The sequence below is a fragment of the Schistocerca gregaria genome, chromosome X, assembly GCF_023897955.1.
Source record: "Schistocerca gregaria isolate iqSchGreg1 chromosome X, iqSchGreg1.2, whole genome shotgun sequence".
Taxonomy (NCBI): Eukaryota; Metazoa; Arthropoda; class Insecta; order Orthoptera; family Acrididae; genus Schistocerca; species Schistocerca gregaria.
In genome coordinates this window covers 450,530,064-450,540,210 of record NC_064931.1, presented here as the reverse complement: position 1 = coordinate 450,540,210, position 10,147 = coordinate 450,530,064, and the positions used below count along the sequence as shown (strand labels likewise).

The 10,147-nt window shown below is 39.2% G+C and overlaps 1 protein-coding gene across 4 annotated transcripts in view; it reads right to left on the bottom strand.

Moving 5' to 3' along the window:
* Positions 1–1,600: 1,600 nt before the first annotated feature.
* Positions 1,601–10,147, bottom strand: part of LOC126297391 (vesicle-associated membrane protein 2) — a 31,725-nt gene continuing 23,178 nt past the window's right edge. For 2 of the 4 annotated variants that reach the window (XM_049988133.1, XM_049988135.1), the window contains exon 7: positions 1,601–2,944. The gene's annotated coding sequence lies outside the window, so the exon portion shown is untranslated. Of the gene's footprint in view, positions 2,948–10,147 lie in introns of all 4 variants that reach the window. The other 2 variants (XM_049988132.1, XM_049988134.1) reach the window with 1 other exon arrangement.

Sequence of the window (10,147 nt, the reverse complement as noted above, 5' to 3'; positions counted from 1 at the left end):
TTTGAGGGTCCAGCAAGATCTAGGTCCTCAGCGGACGCCAGAATCCCTACCTCATCCGCAGAGCTTGGAGGTAGTGGTGGTGTGGGTGCCACTGCAATTCCTTGGTCTTTGGGACCTTCTTTTTGAATTTCTCTTGCTGTTCCTTGGCTGGGAGGACGACACTGATTCAGTCTCCGGGACTGAGGGTGAGCGAGAAGCCCTGTGACCATCTGATTTTGGGCTCTTCAGCCACTGGCGGGTATCATCTTTCCCACTAGCAGAAACCTGGGAAAGGAGTGACCCAAGGGACACCTTCCTAGCAAGAGCAGCTGAAGAAGTTGTATGTTTCTCCAGCTTAGAAGTGGGGATGGACGTCCCCGATGGTTGAGGGCGTGTTGCTCCTGGAATAGGGGTGCAGGAGCAACAGGGAGGGAAGCCTGCTCCTGTATGTGATGAATCTTTTTGTGTGCCGACACAAAGACACCCTGCGAAAGTGTCAGTTGCAAGTTTTGACCTCTAGTGTAGGGAGGAGTCATGTGGGAACCTGAATGTTGATTGCCGAGTCCCATGGTAGACACACTGCACTCACTCTGTTTCTGGCTTGCAATTTGCGAAAATGCTCCTAACCTGTCATCCCACATTCCACTGGGAACTATGGGAGCACCTTCAAACAGATGGCAAGCTTAGGAATTGAATCCCTTTTACTCTGAATAAGTCATGCCATGGATAGATTTTTATTACGGCAACTGACCTGCATGCCCGCCCCCTATACCTCTCCTGATCATTCTTGTACACATTTATTTGAAATTAAATATGCAATTTCACCAAGTGAAATATGTTTTACTTGAATGGAGGCATATACCATTTGTTTATACATACCTGATGATCACCCTCTTGTTTCCAGTACAGCTAATCTCTATGAAAACTTTTTTCGGATACATACATCTACAAAACTGTTGACTACAAGTTAGCACAGACCTTATTAGTAAAACATAGCTGAATAGCAGTGTGTTATTCTGACGCAGCCATGGGTGGCCCAGTGTACCTTAACATTCATGTTGAAATATATCAGCTTTCGATTTCAAAGCTAGAAGTAACTAACTGCTTGAAGTCTACAAGGAGTCTCAGATTGTTAACTATATTGACAATACTATCAACAAAAAACGTCATGTCACATTTGGGTGGTCATCACCTACAGCAGCTTTTACATGAAGGACTGTGTTAAGCATGCTGCAGTTTTGAGGACTGTTTTATCAGATTCTTTCACTTTCACTGACAACAGGTCAGAGGTGGATGGCTTTTTTTTTTATAGATAATTTCAAGGTAACAGGTTTTTTGCCGCTGCTAGCAAATGCTATGGATGAAACTGCTTGGCTTCACTTTCACTGTTTGCATTCTTTTGTGTTTTAGGAACCAATTTTTCACTTTGCTGAATTTCATTTCTTCCTAATTCACTTTACGTTTTCAAATCTCCCCCCCCCCCCCCCCCCCCCCAATAAAATTTTTACTGGGGCTTCACTTGTCAACAATGCAATTTGCCATTTTTATTTATTTTTCTGGAGATATTATGTAATATTAAGGGGATTCGTTAATACATATTGATTAATACAAGAAAAACGAATTTCATAAATACGTAAATACTTTATTCCAACAATAACGGAATTGTAAACATTAATACAAATATGTCTTGTTAAATACATACATCTTGTGCTCTTGCGGTCTCTCATAAATACTCTGTAAACTTTTTCTGTGAAACAAAAAAGCAACCAACTGCAAGCAGCATATTTTTGTGTGGCTTCATATTTGGCTCAGTAATGTTTCATTCTGAAGCCATTGTTTAAAAAAATAAGTGGAAAAGCCAACATCAGAGCCAGTACAATTAGCTGCAAGAAATAGGATATGTTCCCTACAAAATGCCAAGAGCACTATGCCCTGTGAATGTAAAGGCAAACAACATGATAACAGCCCACATTTTGAAAACTTTTTGTGGAACGTACAAAATCCCTCTTAAAATATATAGTAAATTAAATGAGTAGTATCAAAGATGGTAATACAAATATTTTTAACTATTGTATCACAGCTTTTATATCCATTTAATTCAATGATTCTGGAAATCTGAGTTTAGGAACTTTGAAGTTTCACATTTAATATTGACAACAAAAGCCCCTTATATAAACTGAAACATCCAAATTATAAAGCCAAAGGTTAAGTAAGTTTCAGTACTTCCAAAGGAAAAAACACGTTTAGAAACATACATTTCCTCCCACCCCATGTTTAAAAGTGTGATCATCCATTCATACACACACATATAAAATTTGCAAAATAATATTTAATTCTACTTCTATATATAAACATTTTTTTTATAAAAAAGCAACTTCAGTGACTTTATGAATACTCCCATAAAGAACTATAAGATAATCAAATATTTACGCATGTGTATGAGAGAGTACACCACCACTGTTACACGAGAGACTGTTACAAAACTTGCTACGAAATTAGCATACTATACCCAGAGAAAATATAATACATAAATATATGTATATGGAAGTATTAAGTGCACTTTCCAAATAGAAAAATGGACATCAAGATTTTCAGAGCACAGCAACTGGAGGAGTGCCATGGCATTGTGTGGGTATCCACAAAAAGCAGCAACTTATGTCACAGTATAACCTGTGTTAATCATGCTGGAGTGTCATGGAAAACACGGAGCTAATGAACATAATTGGCATGGATGACAAAATGTTCAGTTTTCAGTGATAAAGCAGTACACTTTCGTTTCACTAAGCATCAGCAACAACCAATTTAATATTTTAAATATATTAACAGTGGATACTGTGTGTGTGTGTGTGTGTGTGTGTGTGTGTGTGTGTGTGTGTGTGTGTGTGTGTGTGTGTGTGTCGGCGCATCCACAACATCCAGTTCATCCAGCAATTTGATTCCATCCCAGGTCGGCTTTCAAACAGGTCTTCTGGAAAGAAAGAGGAAAAGCATCAGGACATGTGTAATAATTGTCAACCTGCAACAGCAGAAACTTTAATATTTAGTGATCACAGTAAAGTGAAGGTAAATGAGCAGTCAAGCATGCACTGCTGCATTTAAGTTCCCATGATTGTTGGTGACCACAGAGCACAGTGGGAGCCAAGGTAAAGTAGGTTCTATTCCATCAGCCAATAACAGTTTTGCACTAGTTTCCTGGATTGAATAATGTGACGAGTGTACTGAAAGTGTTCATTGGTCTGTTAAAAACGTCTAATTTGATCCAAAAACATTGGGTGACAGCTTGTTCTCTATTATGAGGCCACAGGTGCCGACTGCAGCTACTGCACAATATCTGAAGTGGTAGTATGTCAGTATTGTTTAACTGCAGACAACTTGTTCATGATCTAAGCACTCAATTACAATCGATCAAGCTGACTGACGACTAAAATTCAGTTAAAACAATTTCTTTGAACATTTTACTTTGACCATGCTAATTAGAATCAGGTTCTCTGCTCTGAGTAATTAAGTAACCCTTACAGTTTGCAAATCACCACCAGCTATGTCCTTGCATGACAGTACCTTTGTTCATGTTGCACTGCACCGAGGATGTGTGTGGATGCACTATTGGTGTGCTGTTATGTTTTTGTAAGTGAATGGATTTCTTTTGTTTCCAATCACTGCTTTGGAGGAGGTGCGACTAGTATGTTGTATGACCTGACTAAATTGCAACTGAACAACCTGTTACAGTGTCCAGTTATTACTTTTCCATTTATTGCAATGGTGCTCTAATTCATACACAATTTAGGGAGGCATTATTTCATACTTCCTTGTGAAAAAGAAGGCCAACAACATTATTGCTTAGATGCAGGCTTAACTTCAAAGTGTGTGTCGTAAGATTATTTACTATGATCTGAAACCATATTTTACCGAGACATTCTGCACCTTACATACTAACTACACGTAAATATGTGGAGCCATTCTGTTCTAACACTTTCTCATTATCAGAATTACAAACTAACACGAGTTTTGAGATGAGCAACAAAGAGGTCCTGGATATGTTGCAATGGATAAATTGTTGAAAGTCTTCAAAATATCTGTAGTAGTTGGCTGAGGACAGATGAGCTAATGACTATCCACATCCAAGAAACGTTTGTTGGGCATGATGACAAATTCAGCTGCCAGCTAAGGCACCCACATGTGTGGGCATTGTACTAGTGGAATGTGTTCTGTGGAGTTGCCTGAGAAAATGGCAGAACTTCCCTGATTTAGCAGAGGTCTCAACAATAGAGTATCTAACCTACAAGCTGCATTCAATATGACCTGAAACAGTTACACTTGACATTGACCACTATTAATCAATAATGTAGACTGCCAGATTGCTCTCAACATGGCACCATCTAACACATATGTGACCATTATTGGAAGTAAGGCTGAATCTGGAATTGTGCTGATTGGAAATATGTTGTATGCTTGGACATCAGCGATGGCACTAATGTGTCCACTTAAATCAGAAGGTTATGGTTTCTGGACCATCTCGGCAAGTGCAAAAGCATGCAAACCACCCATCCAACTCTCAGCAGGTGGTACCAAGCCATTGGTAAGTAGTTCCACATTCATTGCACTGCTCATGTACTGACCAAAGACTGGATATGATGGAAGTTAACTTGTGCTGTCTCAGTGTATTACAGCATGGCCAGTCATAGTACAACAAATTCACTTCTAGCAGAGCAATCATGCTGCTTAATCCTAAGTTACTGAAATGTTGATATTGTGCCCTCAGAGAATTATGAGGAATACTGGCACTTGCTTTCACGTCCCCACTTCATTTTACAGGTGTTCACTGGCTGACTTAGGCTTAACTCCAACCTTTGTAGTTTTGTGACAAAGAGCAGTGCTATCAACACACACTAGTATCTGATACATTGTTTCACATATCATCCCTGTTCACTGATTTAGGTCATTGTTTCTGGGTGCTGCAATTTCCACATTGTTTTAATTTGATTTTTCACATAGGAAATCTGAAGTGTTCAAAGGTTTGCTGCTGTTAATGACATGTGTAACTAAGCTGGTGAGTGATGCTAGAAAAAATGAGGTGGTTTGTGAATGATGCTGTTATAGTTTGGAAGGCACATTGCCAGTAAATAATAAAATGTTTGAAGTAGTGCAGAAGACTAATGCTTTGATCAGAGAATAGCAAGTGGTCCTCAACACACATGTGTGTTGCATTGTCTGTAACTAGACACAACAAACTGTTGTTATATATGTAACTTGTGATCAGACAATGGAAACAGCAACAACTGTAAATTATCTGGAGTAACCTAAAGCAATTACAAGATATTGTTGTTAGGAGAGCAGATGCAACTCCAAAGAACCACTGGAAGAACTTTAGGAAATTTTAATTCACTGACGAATGAGGTAATTTACAATGCCTTATTTACATAAGTCTTTAGTGTTTCTTGTCACTCAGAAATTCTTACCATGAGGTGGTATTAACAGAGAAGACAGAAGATTCGAAAGAAGTGTGGCACATTTTGTCACATGATTATTCAGTCAAGTGTGAAGATGGAAATTCTCATCAAATTCCAGTGGCAGCCACAATGGAATGATGGTGTGTCACACAGAATTTTACTGTTAAAACACCAAGGGGGAGTGTTCCAAGAAGAGAGGCACAGTAATGTTTCATGGAAGACCCAATTCAACTGTGACCCCTTCATTTACTCTTGTGTTGTGTCTATTCTATACTGGAAATGAAGTTTCTGTAGTAATGTTCTGTCATGATGAGCTATACCATAACTCACAGCAAACTCCATATGCTGATTCTAGCCAAGCACCTAACGTTGACTATGCAAGGTAGTAGTTGGACATCTGTTTTTCCACAAGTACATCGCCACAAGTGTGAAGGGGATGTGGAGTGGCTTGTCTGGAGACAAGCTTGTAGGAATTCATAACCTACAACGAATCAAAAGCGATCCTCTTTATAACTCTTTCCTTACATAAATCACTGAATATTATAACAACTACATAAAAGTTTTCTTCATGTTGGTTGAAAATTTCATCAGAATTCAATGAAATTTGACGGACAACTGCTCCCAGGTCTGTTTTGAATATATCACCCCACGAACTGACCAATGAGATACAGCAGTGGAAGAGGGGAGGGGAGACAGGAAACTTTTGTAAGGATTATCCCAGGTACAAGGGCACAGTGACTCAGACATACACTGAGGTGACAGAAGTTATGGGATAGGTATGCACAATTACAAATGGTGATAGCATTGGGGAGAGCACTGCGTCTGCACAGCTAATTTGCACACATAGCTTTAGTCTATTTCACTTGCTATGAACACGCATGTGGAAACGTGTGGCTGGCAGTTCACTCACTCAGTATCACACAGTTCTTACTCGTGGAGTGACGGGGAACAGCCTTGTGTCCGTGCCTCGTGGCTAAGGAAACAGACTCCACCTGTACAGCTTCAACACAATGTAGTGGCACTAACAGTGCTCCTGGAGTTCAGATGCATGTTGAATTAGAATGTCTTTTAGCTGTCAATTTTCCATTTTTGTATGGAGAAGGTGTATGCTGCATACATTAGATTCACCAAGTGTTACTACAGAATAAGGAAAATTAAAGTGATAACTGAATATCGAATGTTATTCCAGATCACTGTTGCAGTTGTGGAACTGCATATTTCCACGAAGTAGCTGATGAATTAATGCTCACTTTCAGTAAGCTGCTAAAACTGTGCTGACGGACATATTTTGAACAGAATAAATGAAGAAGATTTACGCTGAGGAGTGTGACAACAGACTACAACCGTCACCGTTGTTTATAATTAACTAAACTTCCAAACCCGTTACTCCACAGGCTTTTGTGAGTAAATCAAGCAAATGAACCAGTAGGGCTCACTATATTTGATAACACGAACAGAAAAAGAAATGAAGCACAAGATGTAGTAGTGAAGAGAGATGGGTATTATTTGAACAGATTTCTAACTAGATAATTATTCAAATACATAGATCATTATACAAATTTATTTGCCAATAAATTGTCTGCAATTTGAATGACAAACAACTACTATTTTCTTTGTGCACTTCTTATACAAAATTAGAACTTTCACCCACAGCACAGCACAGTTTGTTTGATAAGTAACTTATTAATAGTTCATCCAGAAATGTGCCTTAGTGGCTCAGTGCAATAAGTTCCAGACTACAAAACTAAGGCTTAGGGTTCGATCCCTTGTTGGTCCTACAATTCTCTCTGTTACTTATCACTTCTTTCACCTACAGCAATGATGATAATACCAAGTCAAGTTGCTCCATATTTTAGAGCACATGTTGAAATGTAGATTCCCCTCTAACTGGCTGCGTAAGTCTGTTTGGAGGTGGGAGGAAGTTAAGAGCACACCACCATGCCTAGTATAGCATTCCAGTAGTGAAACCAACCTTCCCAGTTGAGCAGAGCTGTACTCTATTTGCAGCATAATAAATGGAACATAAAAATTCTTCTAGGCACAGGGCCTTACACAGATGTTGGAGCATACGGAAACTATAGTGGCTCATCTAGTTTTAAGCAATCAATTTTGCATGAAAATCTCATTAATAAAAATTTATGAACACATGCTGTTTACCACTATCGGAGACGAGGCATTTGGCATGACTGAAAATTTAGTGCACCGTTATGGAGAAAAAGAGTTTAATGAACAATAAAGGAACCTTCAACTAAATCTCTCGACTATGCAGTTTATGGAATGCACTTTTGGCACTCTGGCAAATAAACGGAGAATCAAGAATTTTCCTATTGCTCAATGAATGTTCTAGAGAATAACAAAATTATTTGTCAGATGCCTATGAATTTGAAGACATATGGTAAGTCCCTCCAGAGCTGGAAATTCTCCAGATCCTACAAGCTGTCTAAACTCATTGTGCAATCTGTTTCAGGATCCAAGGCTGGTCTGGCTGCTTAGACAAGTGCACAGAAACTGAGGACAGTAACATATGTTCTTCACGTGACAGCCTGGTGATGACTTGTAGTGTGGAGCCATGAAATCACAGCCGGCCAGTGCACAGCCAACAATGCAAGTCATTGTTTCATTGCCTGCTGCACCCTGGCTGTTTCATGTATAACAGCCCTTACACTACTGACTTGGCTCCATTCCACTTCCTCTGCATCTGCCAATGTGTCTTCCTGTCCCACTGTTAACACTGTACAAAACTCTCACTCTTCAACAACTTTTTGGATTGCAAACACTATCAGATATTCCTGTCTCCTTGATATAATTACACAATTTGTCTTTGCTATGCTATAAAGTAACAGAACCAAGCAAGAACTCAGTGGGTCCTAATGATTACCACAACCATTATTTCAATCTAAAGTATCCTAAAATGTTTAAGGAATGCCACTGGATGTCAAAAGCCATCCACAGTGTTTTAGGATTAACTCTGAGAAAGCTTGTCATTAGAACATGGAATAGTTTTTCAATCAGACATCTGTTTATGCAGTTACATACAGCTTCGAGATTCAAAAATTTTGGAAGAGACACTAGGTTCAAGTATCTGGAAGGTTTCATAATGTTGCAGCACACTTGCTTGCAACTTTTGTATTGTTGAAGTGTCAAGAGAGAATTGGAAGAATTTTGCCTTTCAACACCAACAGCAAATAATGAAGCATAGTCTGACCCACAATTTAAAAATTAGTTCACCTCTATCACTCTCTATGACCGAAGGAGGCCTAAAAACAACTTCAGACATGTAACAGCTGAAGAAACGCCAAAGAAATCTGCTCAAGAGTTTTGAGTGACATTATGATGTGAAAAGATTTTACTAGGAATGTGATTTGACAAGTGAAGTGGAATGACAACTAATTATTTGCTGAATACTACAGTGGAATTGAAGAGTTCTGAAGTGTTTGATGAACATTGTGAGCTGAAAGTCGTATCTAAGTGGATGAATTCAGGAGTGCACCACATGAGCTAAATGTATTTTGTTTAGGGTTACAATATTAAATCTCTGTAAATCGAATACTGTTTCTGATCAGGCATTTCAAAAAAGAAGCAGTTGTTCTCTAAACTAATTTAAAACATACAAAAAGTTCATTAGTTTAATAAATGACAAGTAACTGGAGCTGGATTTCAAATTTACCTATTATTCTAAGACTTTTTATTCGAGGCTGAAACAAGTGTGTTTATTCATGTAACTGAACAACGTTTTGAGTATTTGTTATTCACGAATAAAGAATAATTGATATCTGTATTTATTATTCATCATTTGTATAAATTTCACCCAAGTCTGGTGCTAAGTCAAGCTCATCGCCCATGTGCAAATGAGCATGAACATGCACTCACACTTCTGTCATTAGCATCAGTAATCTATGACAACTTCTGCAATCATTCACAAAGCGTATTCACACTTTCACTCGCACACTGCGGATGTGCGGACCATGTGGATACTCCACACCCTTTCAGAGCTAGTATTAGACACCCAATGTATGAAAGGGCAGTGAATTGTCAGTCATCATTTGTACACAGGTAATTCATATGAAAAAGTTTTCTATGGGATTATGGCCTCATGGCAGGAAGTAACAGACTTTAAATGCAGAATGGTAGTTGGAGCTAGACGCACGAGATGTTCCATTTCAAAAATTGTTTTGGAATTCAGTATTCCAAGAGCCGCAGTGTCACGATTGTGCCACGGATACAAAACTTCAAACATTAGCTCTAACCACGGACAACCCAGGGGCAGACAGCCTTCACTTAATGACAGAGCAGTGGCATTTGCATGGAGTTGTCAGTGCTAACAGACGAGTAACATTGCGTGAAATAACCACATAAATCAATGTGGGATATATTAAAAACGTATCTGTTAGCACAGAGAGACAAAATTTGGTGCTAGCTGCCTACGGCAGCAGACAACCAACACGAGAGCCCTTGCTACAAGCACAGCATCACCTGCAGCACCTCTCCTAGGCTTGTGACCATATTGGTTAATCCCTACATGACTAGATAACAACAGCCTGGTCAGAGGAGTCCCAATTTCAGTTGGTAAGAGCTGGTGGTAGTGTGCAAGCTGGTGGTGGCTCCATAACGGTGTGGGCTGTTTTTACATGGACTGGACCAGGTCCTCTGGTCTAACTGAACCGATCACTGATTGGAAATGGCTATGGTCGGCTACTAGGAGACAATTCACACCGATTTGT